At 41.9% G+C, this 18118-nt stretch overlaps 1 long non-coding RNA gene across 1 annotated transcript; it reads right to left on the bottom strand.

Annotated features, from left to right (window-relative positions):
- Window positions 1-6010: 6010 nt before the first annotated feature.
- LOC122865450 lies at window positions 6011-17880 on the bottom strand. The gene is made up of 4 exons (XR_006375485.1): window positions 17620-17880; window positions 9705-9816; window positions 7397-7522; window positions 6011-7301 (listed from the first exon to the last, which is right to left on the bottom strand). It is a non-coding gene; the product is annotated as an uncharacterized LOC122865450 (long non-coding RNA).
- Between the last annotated feature and the right edge of the window lie 238 nt (window positions 17881-18118).

Here is an 18118-nt window from a genome sequence, read left to right as displayed (position 1 = left end):
CAGAGATTCAACGTTTCAGACAAGGTCCGTGACTGCAAATTCAACTTTTTCTCTTGCTTGGATTGATTTTCCTGCACACCTGTCTACTAAAACAACACTTGTTTTTTCTGTTCCTGGCAGAAATTGGTTTCTACAGCGTTAGGATTCAGATTCAGAAGTATTATTGCCTATCTGACCAAAGTTCCATACTGTAATGTTCTGTGGTAACAGGTCTGAAGGTCTGAACCCAGAAGCATGACTCAGAGACTAACAGGATAAAAGTAACAGTTCATGTCTACTCAGGAGTAAGGGGCAGGCAAAAGTCGAAAACCAGGCAGGCAGAGAAGAACAGGCAGACGTATTGAAACAGTTATCCAGGGGAGCATAAGTCCAACAAGCAGGCAAGAGGTTGAACAAGCAGAATGAAGGAAGGCAGTAAAAGGCTGGAATGCTAAGGCAGAAGCACAGACGAACTGGCAGAGAATGAATGGAAGTGGGCCGGTATATATATTCTATTGGGCTAATGAGGGAAGCGGGAACAGGTGTGCAGGTAGGCAGCGGAGGTCTGGTGATGGGGAATGATGGGAACAAGGCACAAGGGAGTGGCAGGATATGAAATGACAGGAGAGTTAGTACATGGCAAGGAAACAGAGCAGGCAAGAGAATGTGAGGACTAGACATTGACTGGCATTGTGACAGGACCTCCATCCTCTGGGGACAGCTCTTGACGTCCTTCCAGGCTGATTCAGGTGGTTGTGATGAAAATCTTCAATAGGGGCCAGGTCCAAAATGCTCTAGGCAGGAACTCAGGAGCACTCCTCAGGACTGTACCCCTCCCAGTTGACCAGGTACTGAAGACCCCTCCCAAGCAGAGGCAGTTGGAGGCGGAATGCAGCCAGGGTGATCACCTTGGATTTGGGGACCATTGAAACAGGGAGCAAATTTCCTGGACTCTACCCTCAGATGTAAATCCCACACAACCAATCGGACTCTCTGCCCCAGGGCATAGCGAGGGGTCAGGGTGCAGCATCAGTTGGCACTCCTCTGATAATGATCAGAGGTGCAAAGTGTGCACGGGCCCTCATCCAGGTATGACGACACCGGCAAACAAAGGCCTGGACAGAGAGGGACGCTGGCCTCCTTCTATAGTTTGGGGAAGAGTGGAGGTTGGAAGCCATAGGAGCACTGGAAGGGGGATAGTCTAGTAGCAGAGGTGGGAAGGGTGTTGTGTGCATATTCCACCCACAGTTGTTTGGACCAGTAGGCGGAGTTGTGGGAAGACATGCACCAGAGGACCATCTCTGTCTCCTGGTTCATACATTCTGTTGGGCCATTGGATTGAGGATGGAACCCAGATGAAAGGCTGTTGGTGGCACCTAAAAGGCAGTGTAATTCCTTCCAAAAAGGAGAGGTGAATCGAGGCCCCCGGTCAGACTATGTCCCTGGGGAGGCCAAGAAGGCAAAAAACGTGTTGGAGCATGAGTTCAGCTGTTTCTTTAGCAGTGGGTAAATTGGGCAGAGGAATTAAATGTGCAGTCCAGAGAGATGTGAGATCAGGTTCGATGGGGAACAGGTAGCAGTTGGCGAAGTCCAGCGGGGGCCTGGAGGGAGCTCTTATGCTGGGAACAGGTCAAGCAGCAACAAATTCCTACGTGTCCTGCTCCATCGAGGACCACCAGAAACGTTGCTGCAGGAGAGCCAGCATGCGTCCCAACGCAGGATGGCAGGCAAAGTGAGAAGAGTATCCCCACTGGAGGACCTGCAAAGGTGAGCTGGGACAAAAAGTAAGTTTATAGGGCAACCACTGGGAGCAGGACCAACTGGCCTGGCAGGAGGTCAGACGTTTGGCAATGCAAATATATTTCAGACTCTTCGAGGTCTGTCCAGACAGCCTCATCCAACCAATGCCTCTACACCTCTAGGACTAGCTTATCTGCTAACAGTTCACGATTCCCAATGTCATAGTATGTGAGAGAAGAACATACAGGGATGTAGTTTCTGGTCCTGGGCAGAACGCTGGGAGAGGACGTCTTTTTCTCTGAGGATGTGTGTGTCATTGACAGGTGCCAGTTCCAGCGCAGACTGGCTGATTCCAGGAGCTGGACAATTTAGCTTCCTGGTTCTACAGACGGACTGTTGTTGGCAGCAGAGCAGTGGTCACTTGTTTCCTCCAACTTGGTGTACTTTGTGTTAGATTCTGTGAAAATAGTGTTTAGTCCAGTGAGTTTAGTCAAATAATTCTGGCTGTGTTAACTTCTGGTTAGCGCTAGCTTTATTGCTAACAATACCTTGTACACAAGTGTTTTGGTACTTTTTTTCGCCGTGAAACTTCTTCTCCTGTAACTCACTCGCAACTCAAGTCAGGGCACCACTGCAGATCAGCTGTTTGGCCGCATTGTTTACACCAGGGAACAGCTGATCGTGCTGAAGCAGAGCAGCATGGCACCCAGGATAACCGATGTCCCCACTGAGATCTGGAGGAGGACACACCGAGTATGCAGAGGTGGAACAAAGCGGCGAGGGAAGAGAGAGTGGGGTGCAGACAAAAGAGACTTGATGCCTTCTCTCATCATGGGCAACGTGAGATCACTGGCGAATAAAATGGATGAGCTAACGGCATTAGCCCGGAGTCAGATGGAGTTCCGTGAGTGTAGTTTGATATGCTTCTCAGAGACATGGCTACACCAGGAAATCCTGTTCAGGTCGACAGGGATCACACCAGGAGCGGTAAGCGGAAAGGCGGCTTGCTGTTCTGGTCAACAACAGGTGGTGTAACTCTGGTCACATTACTATCAAGCAGAGTGTCTGTAGCCCGGACATTGAATTGTTAGCTGTGGGACTCCGGCCGCATTACCTGCCACATGAATTTTCATATGCCATTGTTGTGACTGTTTACATCCCCCCCTCTGCTAACCCGGCATCGGTGTGCAACGCCATTCACACCGCCATAGCACAACTCCAGACTCAACCCCCGAGTGCACTCATATAAATCTCGGGTGACTTCAACCATGTCAGTGTTTCAACAACACTGACTAATTTCACCCAGTATGTGAGTTGTCCTGCTAGAGAGGAGAGGACACTGGACCTGCTGTATGCTAACATTAAGGACGCATACAGCCCCCTGGCTCTCATGACTGATGACTCCCCCCCTCCCCCGCCTGTAACCTCTGCTGTGTGCCTGACTACTGACCAGGTGAGAGGCCAGCTGATGAAACTCCAATCAAACAAGGCTGCAGGCCCCGATGGAGTTAGCCCCGAGGTTCTAAAAGCAAACATGTCTTCAACCTGAGCCTGGGTCTTCAAAGGGTCCCTATTCTGTGGAAGACATCTTGCCTCGTTCCTGTACCAAAGACGCCACGTCCCAGTGGCTCCAAGGACTACAGACCGGTGGCACTGAGCACCCAGACCCTGGAGAGACTGGTGCTAGAACAGCTGCGGCCTATGGTCAGACCCCTCCTGGACCCCCTTCAGTTCGCCTACCAGTCCCGGCTGGGAGTTAAGGACGCCATCATCTTCCTGCTGAATCACATCTACAGACACCTGGACAGGCCGGCAAGCACGGTGAGGATCATGTTTTTTGACTTCTCCAGTGCTTTCAACACCATCCGGCCAGCCCTGCTGGGTGAGAAGCTGGCAGCGATGCAGGTGGATGTGTCCTGGATTGTGTCCTGGATTGTTGATTAACTGACTGGCAGACGACAACACGTGCGTCTGCAGCACTGTGTATCAGACAGCGTGGTCAGCAACACTGGGGCCCCTCAGGGGACTTTCCTCTCTCCCTTCCTTTTCACCATCTACACCACAGACTTCAGCTACCACACAGAGTCCTGCCACCTTCAGAAGTTTTCTGATGACTCTGCTGTGGTGAGAAGTATCAGCGGTGGTGATGTGACTGAGTACAGGTCTGTGGTGGGTAACTCATGGTCTGAGCAGAACCATCTGCAGCTCAATGCGACGAGGGCTAAGGCACCAGTGACCCCAGTTTCCATCCAGGGGGTCAGTGTAGACATTAATGAGGACTACAAATACCTGAGGGTACACATGGACAATAAACTGAACTGGGCTAAGAACACTCAAGCTCTTTACAGGAAGGGCCAGAGCTGTTGGTGGTGTCAGAGAGGAGGATGCTGGCCAAACTACATGCTATCTTGGACAGTGTCTCCCACCCACTCCATGACGTACTGGTCAAGCAAAGGAGTACCTTCAGCAAAAGACAAAATGCACCACAGAGCGCCACAGGAAGTCATTCCTGCCTGTGTCAAATTCTTTAACTCCTCCCTCTAAGTGTAAGTCTATATGACCTTAAGTCAGTAAACTGGACATTGGATCATTAACATCACTGTAATACTTGAAATAATGTAGAAAAGGTTTCAGTCGTAGTCATCTGGACACTGTTTTCAGAATCAAGACGTTTCGGCTCCCATCCGGAAGTCATTCTCAATTGAGAATGACTTCCGGATGGGAGCCTACGACTGAAACCTTTTCTACGATAGAACACTCCTGGACGAATGAGGGACTACACCGTCCTACTTGAAATAATTGTGCAATATTCCCTGTTTAATGCTCCGGTTCAATATATTCTATTTTCACTTTAATTTATTGATATTTATTCATACTTCTATTACTGCTGTGCAATATCCACCGTCTCATTACAATCTTAATAGGCTACACTTAACTTGACAGTTCATGCATACTACTTATATTATCACATTGTATTATTATACCGTACATACTTATCATCAACTGGTAAATCCAGTTTGTACTTTACACTTATTTTAATTTTATGCTCATACCCACTTGGTACTTAATTTATCTTACCTGTATTATGGTGTATTATATTTTTGCTTAGTATTTTTATTCATCTGTGCACTGATGTAATAGTGAGCTGCTGTAACAAAAAAGTTTCCCCTCAGGGATCAATAAAGTATTTCTGATTCTGATTCTGATTGTTGATCCAACCTTATTCACTTGTATTAGCTTATTGTAGCTCTTGCTTTACTGCTAACAATACCTTGTACATTTTTGTAAATAGATTGAGCACTTTATATTTATAGCACAAAGCTGTAGGGTTGAACTACCATTTTTGTTTACATTGTTTTCTCATGTTTAGATTAGCTCAGGGAGTTCAGTTTAGCAATTGCCTTTTTGTTTGTTCTTTTGTTTGGTTAGAGATTAGATAGAGTTTAACCGAAAAGATGGGGGGGTATTATTTTGGCCTTGGTTCACCCTGAAGTCCTTGCTTCATTATTGTAAATAATTGTCACTGTGTGTAGATCACATTTCAAGTGTGTAGCACTTGTTTTTGTATTCAGTTTTGCTCTAGTTTCTCATTCTTAGGTTGTGCTCTGGCACCCCTAGACCGGGACATAACAGTTGAGACCCTGGTAGTCGATGCAAGGGTGGACAGATTTGTCCTTATAATCGACAAAGTAAAACCCTGCCTCTGTTGGAAATGAGGAGGGCCGGATGATGCCTGTTGCCAAGGAGTCACTGATGTATTTCTAAGTTTTATTTTAAAACTCTCAAGCTCTTAATGATATATAGTTTGTCATTCCATACGGTACCTGTGCACCACCATATCTCCAGGAATAAAAGGAAGGTGAAGATGTTCAATCTGTCTCATATTATGAGAATGAATTAGAGAATCTCAGCACATGTGGAACTTTCTCAAGGACCTTTTCAACCTCCTCATGGACTTCCAGAATATGTAAACTGAATTAACCACATCAGAGAATCGTGCTATATGGTTGGTTTGCCAGGTGTCTGTTAAAATCATATGTGGACACCTCAAACATTTTCAGGTCAACAGTTTAACCACCATTTTAAATCAGAGCTTAAGTTATATTGAAAGTAACCATAGCAACAGCACTGATGCTTCAGACTCCATTTGCAGATAATTGACTGATGAAACTGACCTAACCACGGGTTAAAGTAACAACAAACACACTAAAGTTTGGAAACTTTCTGAGAAGGGTAACACTCTGCAACCTTTATTTGTGACTGCACACACTGTCACACAAACACATGTAGAAACACACATACATACAAACAGACATGTTACACAAAGACACACAAACCTCAGGTGGAAACGCAGCAGATCATCAATATGTGTTTCTGCTCTCAATGTGAGTCTGACCAGCTGATAAGAAACTCCCCCACACACACACACATACAATTACCTAATTACTGATTATCAGACTGAACTCACAACAGACTAAACACTGCAGCTCTGTCTTTGTGTGTGTGCATGGATGTGTATGTATGTGCATATAATCTTTGTGTATGTGAGGCCCTGTCAAAGCCTTTATTCTACATTGAAAACCCTCCAATATGAGCCAATTAGATCACAATACAGCTGATAGCATGTATTTATCAGGCTGCTGCCTCACTCCCCCTCATGACCATGAGGTCTGCATCTTGAGAAGGTGACTGTGTTTACCCTGAAATATTCAGGGAAAGATTTCCCTCATCCAGATGAGACGCCTTCTGGAGGAAGACAAATCTGAATCTCTAGACTCACTGAAAATGTATCGCTGTATTTTTTTTTTTTTAAATTTGTGTTGTGTAAAGTCATATCCACAAAAATACAGAGAGAGCAAATTGCAAAGATGTGTAACTTTCTCTGTAAAAACGTATTTTAATTTCACATAAAATGATAAGTTGTACAAATGTAAATTGTTTCACCTCAAAAAATACATGTAAAGTGATATATACGCATTTGTGGATCCTTTTTTTCACATGAAATGGGTTTTGCACATTTGTGGATTGCTTCCTGTCAGCTTGCAGGCCACATAACATTTGTGATTTCCCTCCTATTTATTTGTGGAATTTTGTCCAATTTGTACTGCAGCAGATCTGTAAAAAGGAATCTGTAAATTGTGCTGAGGATAAGTGTAAATACAGTATGATCATTATTCACGTCAGCGGTAACAACCCCGATTACGCCAGTTGGAGGTCACTAAAGTTAATGAGACGGCATACATCCTACTTTGGATGGAGCAGCTCTCATATCTAGAAATTTGACTGATTTTATTAGTGGACCTGTTATGGTACACAGAAGCTGGACCCAAAAGCACGACTAGCACAGATAGAGTTGAAGTAGTTAGTTTCGGTTTGGTTGTAAAACACAAAGGAGTAACTAAGTGTGTGGAAGTTAATGCTGTGAGCCGGTGGACTGGGCAAAGACAGCATGCAGGCAGGAGACTAGTGAGGGCAGGCAGGCGGAGCGAGGACAGCGGGCTGAGGTGGAGCAGCGGAGGATCCATGGTGAGATCTTTCTGAAGAGCCAGTGAGAAACATGAAGGCAGGTGGGAGGAATGAACCTGAACACAGGGAGTCAGAGTTAGTTAGGAATTCAGAGATACAGGCAGGTAAATCTTTCAGTGAAGACAAGTCAGAGGCCGAGGCGTAGTATTACTTGGGTAAACAGACGATCTGGCGAAGACTGGTGAGAAGAGCCGGGTAGATATACTGCAAGGTGTTGATTGGTGGATGGAGAACAGGTGAGCAGCAGCAGATGAGTAACAGGTGTGTCAGTCCCTGACTGGCAGTTCACCGGAGGCCGCGCCCCGCCAGCGCGCACACACATACACACACAGGAGGGGACAAACAGACAGAGACACTAGGAATGGTACAGCTGTACCATGACAGGACCAAAACCATGACAACCCAGAGTTAAGACCAGGAGGCTATGCTGCTATAGGCCTAGACTGCCAGGAGACTTCCCATGCGCCCTCGGGACACAATGAGCAATGACCCATCATCCAGTGTGGGTCCTTAGGCAAGACCCTTCACGCTACTGCCTACCTCATGATGATGATGAGTGACAATGAAATATATGACATGCCGGCTCAGACGTCGCCCAGCCAAACAAGGTCACTGCGTCACTGTTAAGTACCTGATTAGCATATGATTGGCTTGACCAAGGTGCTAATACACTTATACGTTTATACAATACGTTTAAGACAGAAACTCGTTCATCCTAAGGACAAGATGCCCACACAAAAACAGAGCAATGTAGTTTACTCAATTCAATGCAGTGAGGAAAACTGCAAAGAACGGTACAGAGGTGAAAATAAACAGCCACTTCACAAAAGACTTTATCAGCACAGATGACACGCAAACTCAGGATTGCAGAGCGCTGTGCATTTGCATCTAAAATCTACAAACCACACATTTGAAGACAGCGAGGTGAAGATTCTAAGTAGAGAGAAGAGTTGGTTTGAAAGAGGTGTCAAAGAAGCCATTTTTGTGAAAAAAGAAAACCCCTCATTGAACAGAAATGGTGGGCTGAGATTCAATCTGCCCAACTTTACCACAGTGTATTAGCACCTTGGTCAAGCCAATCATATGCTAATCAGGTACTTAACATTGATGAGGGAGGTGCAGCCAGAAAACAATAGGCCTGATTACTGATTACTGGGCCATCATGGAAACAATTAAGTCAGTTTCAGGTGAAACTAGGCAGGGTATCAGCAGATACTCAGGAAGACTCCTTCCTGAGCGCAGGGCTTAAGTAACACAGAGTAGCTTAAATTTCCCGGACCATTTTTCACAATTGAGAATGACTTCCTGATGGGAGCCGAAACGTTTTGATTCTGAAAACAGTGTCCAGATGACTACGACTGAAACCTTTTCTACGATAGAACACTCCTGGACGAATGAGGGACTACATCGTCATATAAAATACACTATAATACAGGTCAGAAAATAAATTAAGTACCAAGTGGGTAGAAGTATAAAATAAAATAAGTGTGAAGTACAACGTGGGTTTACCGGTTGATGATAATAATACGGTATAAAGTAATAGTGCATGAACTGCCTCACAACCATGGACCAAGGCCTGGGTGGCCTTTCACAAGTGTTGTCAATTTCCCCAGTTTCTATGTCCACATAGCTGTGGAACTGGTCTGATGCAAATTCAGTCATCTTGTAAATGTAAATTTCATCCATCATTAGGGCACAGACTGTTTTTTCCCCCTTCTCTCTGTTTGTCTCTACATGACTTTAGTGCTGTGAAAGACGCCACAGTAAATCTTGGATCGGCTGAGACGCAGCTGTACCAAGTGTGGATGGCGTGACTGTGTGGCAGAGCTTTACTCCCCAAAGAAATATGAGTATGTGTCACACACATATTCATATGTCTTTGGGGAGTAAAAGTGCAGTGTGGTGGCACACAGCTTTGGCTCCTCAGAGTACTTAGCAAACTTTTACCCCTGCTGTATCTTCTGCAGGATGTGTTTTGACACTTCAATTGACTCAAGCAAAGAGGCACATTGACTTGATATCAACAACTTCTTGATGTCGTTTAAAGGTGTAGACTTTTTTCTTTAAACGCCCGGACTTTTGGCATTGCCTTCTCAGGTTTTTCCTGTAGTTTTTTAGGATCTCCTCAGTGACCTAATTTTTCTGTTTCAGGCACCTTGGAGACTCTAGGTTGTAGCAGTGATCCTCTTGAATGCAACTAAGTTTTGTATATGTAGCTGTTGATGCTGCATAACTATGATCCTCATTATTGATATCCACTGTTACAGCAGTGTCAGTCTGACAGATGTCATTGCTAAGTAGGATGTTCCCATTGCCATTTTCAGTCAAGATGGCATTGCGGTAAATCAGCAGCAGATGTCACGCTAAGGTGGCATTTGTCAACAAGTGAATCCGCTTTATTGTCCCCTGACACTGCAAGATAAAAGTGAGGAACCACTTACCACCGTGTCATTGCTTACCAAAATCTTGCGTCTTACCACTGTACGACAGGATGTTACTTGGAACATATGGTTGGGACTGATGACTTGGAAAAATGGTTGGGACTGCTATACTCTTAAGTTGACAATTTCCCTAAAGACACAAAGGAAGAAAGAAGGAAAGGAAGAAAGAAAGAAAAATGTAATTGCTATGTTTTTTGCAGTATCCTACTCTAGATGCCGTTAAAACCTGCTCCCAGTCTTCTAAGAATGTTAAGGATATGGATTGTAAATAAAATTACTTTGACATGTCTACTTACATGGTGTAGACAGCAATGATGATGAAAAAACACTGTCCATTATCCAACAGAATTTTTTACCTGTGTAAATACCGGAAACCGGAGTCATATTCCTTTTATGTGTGTAAACATACTTGGCCAATGAAGATGATTAATTTTATCATGCCAGTGAGTTATCAGATACATCCTAAAGATTGTTGTTTCAGATGTCCTCTGTAACAGTATTAAAGTTGAGTCATCCCTGGTGTGCTTGTTTCATCTATTTTGGGCTTTGATTAACCATTTTTACACACACTTCCAATGCACTACACTTTGTGGTGTATTATTAAACTGTGATCAAATCGTACGAGAAATGATGATGATTGGCTTAGCATCATCTTTGTCAATCACTTGATTGGATAAGAGCACATTAATATATTGTGGTTGTATGATCAATAGTGTTCAAGCTGTGGAAACTACTTGTATAGCACCATTTTCTAAATGGTACAATTTCACAATGTTATGGACATTATTATATCTGGAAATGCTGAAATTTATAACTAATGTGACACAACCAAGTAGGCTTAATGTAGGTTTGCATTTGGTCATCTTTGTTCTATCAACTCAGTTTCAAGTATGACATCCACACATTTTTTAGTAGTTAATAGTATTTGTGGTTGCCAACTCCTAATATCCTCTTCTTAGAAATCTTAGAGGAATCTCAGTTCAAATTAACCTCCAAGACCAAAAAAAGCACACATACATTTGTCTTAACCTTGACCACCAAACAAATTCCTTAATAGGTTAGTTCACTGTTGTCATTGCATCACATTCTTAATGTCTTATTCTATCACTAGTACAAATTTGGTAACATTTCACTGCACCAACTTGGAGAAGATCCCTTCATTAGACAGAGCGAAAATTAAACTAAAATTTTCTTAAAGGGACAGTTCACCCCAAAATCAAAAATACATATTTTTACTCTTACCTGCAGTGATAATTATTAATCTAAATTGTTTTGGTGTGAGTTTTGGAGATATCGGCTGTAGACATGTCTGCCTTTTTTAATAGTATGGAAGTATATGGCACTTGGCTTGTGGAGCTCAAAGCGCCAAAAAAATACTAAAAAAAAACCCAACAGAAATGTCTCCTTTTTTAGAAATCATGACTCGGTTACTCAAGATAATCCACAGATGTGTTGTGAGCTGTTTCATGTAGAAACAATTTTCTTTGTACCGATAGTTGCTCAAAACATAAATTGCTATCAAAGAGGACACCAATATTTCTTGAAAAACGCTTGATATGTTGTGAGAGGTAACCAGTAGATTGCAGTATATTTTTGGTGATATGCTGGGACCCAATAACAAAGATTTGTTTTTATTATAATTCAGCAGAAAAATATGTAAAAATGTAGAACCACAGATCTTTGCAGCTCCGGAGGCAGAAATACCTGCTGAAAGTGACAGAAGGAGAGAGGAGAGAAATGAGAAAGCACAGAACTACGGGAGAGAGAAGATGTCGAGTTAGTAACATGCAGTAATGGGATAAAAATGCATACAGATGGAGAGGGAGAGAAGGAGAGAGGAAAGAGATGCATCATGGGAAGTCTCCTGGCAGTCTAGGCCTATAGCAGCATAACTAAGGGATGGTTCAGGACTCACCCAAGCCAGCCCTAATTATAAGCTTTTATCAAAGAGGAAAGACTTTAGCCTACTCTTAAATATGGAGATGGTGTCTGCCTCCTGCACCCAAACTGGGACCTGATTCCACAGGAGAGGAGCTTGATACCTGAAGGCTCTGGCTCCCATTCTACTTTTGGAGACTCTAGGAACCACAAGTAACCCTGCATTCTGGGAGCGCAGTGTTCTAGTGTGGTAATAAGTTACTATGAGCTCTTTAAGATACGATGGTGCCTGACCATTAAGAGCTTTGTAGGTGGGGAGAAGGATTTTAAATTCTAAACACAACAAAACATCTATCCGAGATTTTGGAGTGACACGTCACACAGCACTCCCCAACACCATTGGCAAACCCCGAAATCAGGGAATATCTGCAACAGAGGCTTAACCTTTTTTTCCTTGGGACAAGCAAAATTTTATTTTTTGTCCGAGGATGAAAACGGTAAAGACATTACATTAGTTATTTGGGTCAAATCACACATTTAATGTCCGTGGAGGGATCTTTAATCATGAAGAAGGCACCAGTTAGATTGACAGGCACACTACATATGTGAAGGTGAAAAAAAGTTGTAGTTGCCATTATAAGTAGATACCAGAGTGATCCACGATAGAGGCACAATGAGAGCATTTACAACTGTGCCCCCCAAAACCCCAGAAATAATCATAGATTATATTGTACATATGAGGATATCATGTCCACCCATAAAGGGTTTCTGATGTACTTTTAGTAAGGATTCATATTTCAGGATGCACAGCTTTGCAAGAATGGTGAAAGTCACTGGAACTGTCCAGTACAGTTTCAGAGACAGGCAGAATCAGTTCCAAGGAGCACTGTAGTTCTTCTGTCACATTTCGGAACGTTATTAATTGCTTACTAAGACACTTAATGTAATGTTTTTGTTACGTACATTGTGTACATATTGTATGTGTATGTAAATATAGTGCATTTATAAGTTAATAAATAATTGTCACACAGTGAGTACGTCAAAATGAGGAGGACCTGCCACAGCAAAACTGACTGGGTGGATATAAAATTGAAAAGGAGGTGTTATGCAACACCCAGTTCAGCAGGAGGGAAGTAAGCTATTGGGTAATTGTCAAAGGTAAGATGAATCTTTCTTAAAATACCTGCTTTTTCTCAAATATCTGCGTAAAAGAGCACTTACAATTTAATTCTGTTTTACAGCGTTTCTAATCCTCATATTTTGGGGAACAGCTCTTTACAGTTATAACATTACAATATGCACTATAGTTATCCAATGTACATCACATTGTGTCATTGTTTAGATAGCAAAGGGAATTATGGAGGCCTTTCCAGAAATGCCAAAAATGGCATTTGGTAAAACAAAGACAGAGATGGCACATGAACGCAAATACTTGGCTCTGGAAATACTTGAAGCTTCAGGTGCATGACATCTTATCATAATTATATTGTGATATTGTTGTACTGTAGATCTAAATTTTGCATTTGTATATTAGTGTTTGACGCAGAGACCAGTTGTGCCATGTGCTCAGCGGAAATAACACCCGGTCCAGGGCCTTCCTACACTGACTGGGTACGGTATTGTTTAACAAGTTTTTAAGTGTTTGTGTGGGCATTTTGTCCCTTTAATCCAAAGTGGACAATATTTTGGCTTGTGGCCTTCATCCAATCCATCGGATGACCCTGATGAAGGCCAGAAGACGAAACATTCAAGTTGTTCTATTTACTACAAGTGTTGCTGGAGTTTTGACCTCTAACAAACATTCACAGACAGAAAGTAAACCAAAATACTTCAGGGATAAGTGTTATCCCTTATTGTCCATCACAGTCTCCAAGAAAAGTTGGTCTATGTAATTATCTGCAGTGCGCCACTATCATATGTCCATGTATCTATTCAGCTGGCAATTCATATTAAGTAAAACACATCCTATTGCAGATTAGCAAACAATCAAAATAAATGGCAACCTGTGACCATGGCAATAGCAATGGAACATTTGGTTAAAGCATGGTAAAACTTGGAAACCTGGATAAAACCAGCCTTTGTGGTGAAATGTCGTTTGAATAAACCTCTGTGCTTTTCAAGTAAAGGTGGTTAATCTGCCCTTTTACAGATTCAGTGTGACAGCTGTTGGATGGGGATGGACACAGCAAAGCTTCCAAATGTGTTGACTGGGATTACTTTCTGTGTGATTAAAAACTGAAAATACTTCACCTTCTGTATGCTTGTAGAATGGTTGCTCTTGATTTGAAAAGTTTAACCTTGTTCACAATATTTTGGGTATCTATATTATTGCCCTTTATTGTCTCCAAAATAGTTCAGTTACATTAATTTGTATTGTACATGGTTATAGTAAGGGTTATCCTGAACAAGATTCTTTTGAAAATTTCAGAAAACCTCTTATGAAGGATTTGATGACATTTCAAATATTAGGAAAATAGAAATGTGTTAATACTCAGGGTCATCCTGAAAAGGATTGCATACAAAAATTGAGAAAACTGTAAAGGAAAAGATTTTCTGAAAGTTTAAACATGAGTAAATTCAACCAGTTATTAGGTTTAGGGGGCAATCACTATTTCACACAGGGCCATGTGGGTTTTGGATTTTGTTTTCCCTTAATAATAACAACCTTCATTTCAAAACTGCATTTTGTGTTTACTTGTGTTATCTTTGACTAATATTTAAATTTGTTTGATGATCTGAAACATTTAAGTGTGACAAACATGCAAAAAAATAAGAAATCAGGAAGGGGGCAAACACTTTTTCACACCACTGTATAATGTGTAATAGGCCTACAATGTAGTTTGTACATTGTGTATCAAATGTGAAAAATTGTTGAAATGCGAGTCTTAACTCTTTGTTGTCTGCTACAATCACCTGATTTCGGTGTGATTTCTCCAAGTTGGTGCAGTGTTTGTTTAATGTAGGTATGTTTAATATATTAGTATTTATGTTCATAAAAGAACATGCACATTTTGTATTTATTTTCTATTATTATTATTTTATAGTAATTATATTAGTATTTATGTTCATAAAACAACAAAGAACATGTAAGAAAATGTGTATCTTTCAGGACCTTCGCCTCGCTTAGATTCCATCCTTACCATGATAACACTACTACGGCGGCTGGCTTGACCACAGTTTCACATTCGGCGGCTCACGTTACTGCAGTAATTGGCTTTGGGAATTAACCTGAACTCAGGTAGCAAGATAAACAAGGAACGATATGTAAAGTGACTGGATGTAAGTTATAGAAAACCAAGGCAACAACTTTATATTTAAAACATTTATTACTAACACTACTAACAAAGAAAGACACGACAATGACTCAATACAACGCTAACTACACATACAATGATGCTACAGTGAAGGACCGTGTATACAGAAACAGAGTTTGGCAGGGATGCAACACATGAATACACCAAATGAGAGTAGTGACCGTCACTGGAAGCAGCTGGTGTAAAAGTGGTGGTAAATTTACAATCAAGTTGTGAGAGAGGTCACTTGTTAAGTTAGAGTTTACCCAGTTAGCAGAGAAGAAGCGTGCTACTTGCGTGTCCGTGCAGGCAGCTGTGGTGATGTCAGGAGAGGACGGTGTTGCAGCCGCCGGGGTGAAGATTAGTTGAGGATTGAAGTTGGTTTAGCAATGCAGGGACAGAATGGAACACCTTGCACCGGTAGCAAAGAAAATCCACCGTTGCATTCCAGTTAGGGTCTTTTATAGAGAAAGTTTGTAAGGAAGTTCCAAAAAGCATCTGACCAATCAGTGGACGTGCTGACCGGGGGGGGGGGGCTGTTACTTATTTACTTTCAAGACAATATCTTAAATAACCATACCTGGTTACAAAATAACTACCATGAATAAAGATCTGGTGTTGTGATGCCCAGGGGATTACAATGATGCCACCTGTTAATCTCTAATGGTTATTGAGATATTAATACCTTACTTTATAACTAAATTCCACAAGTTGTACGTATGTTAAAGTTGTAGCAAATTTCAAATATAGTTAAGACTACAAACGCACACATTCAAACAATAAGAAAAGTAACAAATTAATAGAATTGTGGCATTTTAGGACCACACAGTTATGGAAGACACCTGCCCTTAAGCGGTCTCTGCATTCTGCACAAAACAGACTATTATCAGCTAGAAACTGGTGAATTGATGTTGCCCGTAGTGTGTGAATGCCAGCGCATTCCTCCAGCAATTTATGTTTGTAATACTGCGTTCTACCACTGCCAGTTACTAAGGAATGTTGGAGTGCAAGTTTTAGTTTGTTGTTATTTTTTATCTATCTTGCTTGATATCAGACTGAATTGTCATCTGGTTACACTCCATTTCCAGTCAACTCGGTGGAGTGGGCGGATTCGAAGGTTTGGAACATAAACTGTATGACCCAGGCAAATACATATCAGGAGACAGGCAGAACTATAACGTTACTGCTTTCTTCAAGATATTCAATAAAAATTTCAGCCTTGCACAGAGAGCTGAGTAAAAGTCGAGCCTTTTGCTCTTTACAGTATAATGCCCAGTAATCAGACTACAGTAACGTTAATGTTACATATTGGGCAGGCCAGATGGCCGGATTGTTTCTCATCAAAACAGTTTCACATCTTAATTGCTGCAGAACTAATGGCTGTACTACAGTACTGGCTTTAATTGAAGTTCAACCACAGTAGAATGATTTCTTTACAGAAATTAAATGGTAAATGGACTGTGCTTATATAATGCCTTTCTAGTCTGACTACTCAAAGCGCAAATTACAGAAGTTAATTCAGATTTTTACCTTATTTTCTAAAATAAAAAATAATTTGTAACTGCTAGCTACCGATCACCGGCTTTTTTCCACATAGCTAACGTTAGACTGCTTGTTGTCTTAGCTAGCTAGCTAATAACATTAACTTACTGATTAGCTTACAAAATATGAATTTAACTAACAGAAAAAACTGCAAAGATCCCTCAGATCGGTTAGTACAGTTTACTGCAGAACAACTCATTTTGTCGTTTTGAAAAAGACAATGCTGGTTATGGATAGTTAGAGTTAATGGAAAGTTACATCTACTCTCGACGGTCCTACTCTACGTACAATTCCCTGAAAAGAATCCTGCAAGTGCCTTCTCTCAGAGCAGCTGTCAATCACAGCTGTCAATCATGACGTGAAACCCCATTTTTATAGCATCAAATAACTAATTAAAACCAAACTTATCAGAAAAATGAACACTTGAACATACATCAGCTTGATAAGAACTACTTAAAATGACAAATCATCTTTGGGAAAAATGTATTTGAGGTGTACTTTGAGTTTTTAGTTTGGCCCATGTCCCATCCACTAACATGGAGGGGGCGGGGTTTATGACCTGTACTGCAGCCAGCCACCAGGGGGCGATAGAGATGTTTAGGCTTCACTTCTGGGGAGCTGTCATGTCGTCCATCTTTATATACAGTCAATGGCACAGAGTCAGTGTTATAAAAACAGAAGGACATGCAGAGATTTTATTTTGAGCTGACTTTATGCTGTGTAATATTTGAATGTGAGGGCAAAAACCACGAAGAATGACTGACATAAAAGCAGTAACTTCAGATAGTCCTGAGTTATAATAAAACTAATATCCAACCAGAATTTAGATTCTGACAGTAAACCTCCGCTAACTAATGCACTTTGATAGCGCTTTGATACGGACTGAATGAATGAGGAAATGAAACAGCGTGTCTGGCTCTGTGTGAGGGAGGAGACACAGAGAAACTCAGGGTTTGCTGAAGAAACGCTGCCAGCAGGCTGGGTTCAGAGTCACTTAACATGCTAACTGACCCAGAGTTTAAGTTACCTCTCTTTCTGGAACTGAAAACCCAGTTTCACTCTGAGTTTTCACTAAACCTGCTTTCTGAAACAGGGCCCCAAACTAAATGATCTGATGAACATGAGCTAGCCTGTACACCACTGCCACAGCTAGCTAACACTGATGTTAGCAAACTGTAGGCAATGCCAGTAAGTAAGCAAGCACAGCACAGCACACTCACCTGGAGATGACAATGATGAACCCCATCCTCAATCATGGCCGTTGGGTTAAATAAAGTTGCTCCACCCCGTCTTTCTCCTCCTGGTAGAAGCCAGCTGGTTTGATGACTCTTGTTTAGCCTTCTTCTAGCAGTTTACAGACTGTAGTTCTGTCAGCTCATGTGAGGGGATCTCGCCACCTGCTGGTGTAGCTAGTAACTGCACCTCACATTTGTGGATTTTTTTCTACAGATCGGCTGCGTTGTATGCTGAATTGGACAAAATGCTACAAATAAACAGGAGAGAAGTCACAAATGTCACGTGGCCCACAAGCTGACAGGAAGCAATCGACAAATGGATCCACAAATGCATATATATCACTTTACATGTATTTGTTGTGGTGAAACTATTTACACTCCAAAATGTTTGTGGATAGTGAAATATTTGTGTATTATGCTACACATTTGTGGACTGTTTTTTGTGGGTTACAAATAATAATGGAAGTTTTTATTAAACTTCCAT

The sequence above is a fragment of the Siniperca chuatsi genome, linkage group LG18 (assembly GCF_020085105.1).
Source record: "Siniperca chuatsi isolate FFG_IHB_CAS linkage group LG18, ASM2008510v1, whole genome shotgun sequence".
Lineage (NCBI taxonomy): Eukaryota > Metazoa > Chordata > Actinopteri > Centrarchiformes > Sinipercidae > Siniperca > Siniperca chuatsi.
This window is presented reverse-complemented; position numbering and strand designations above follow the sequence as displayed.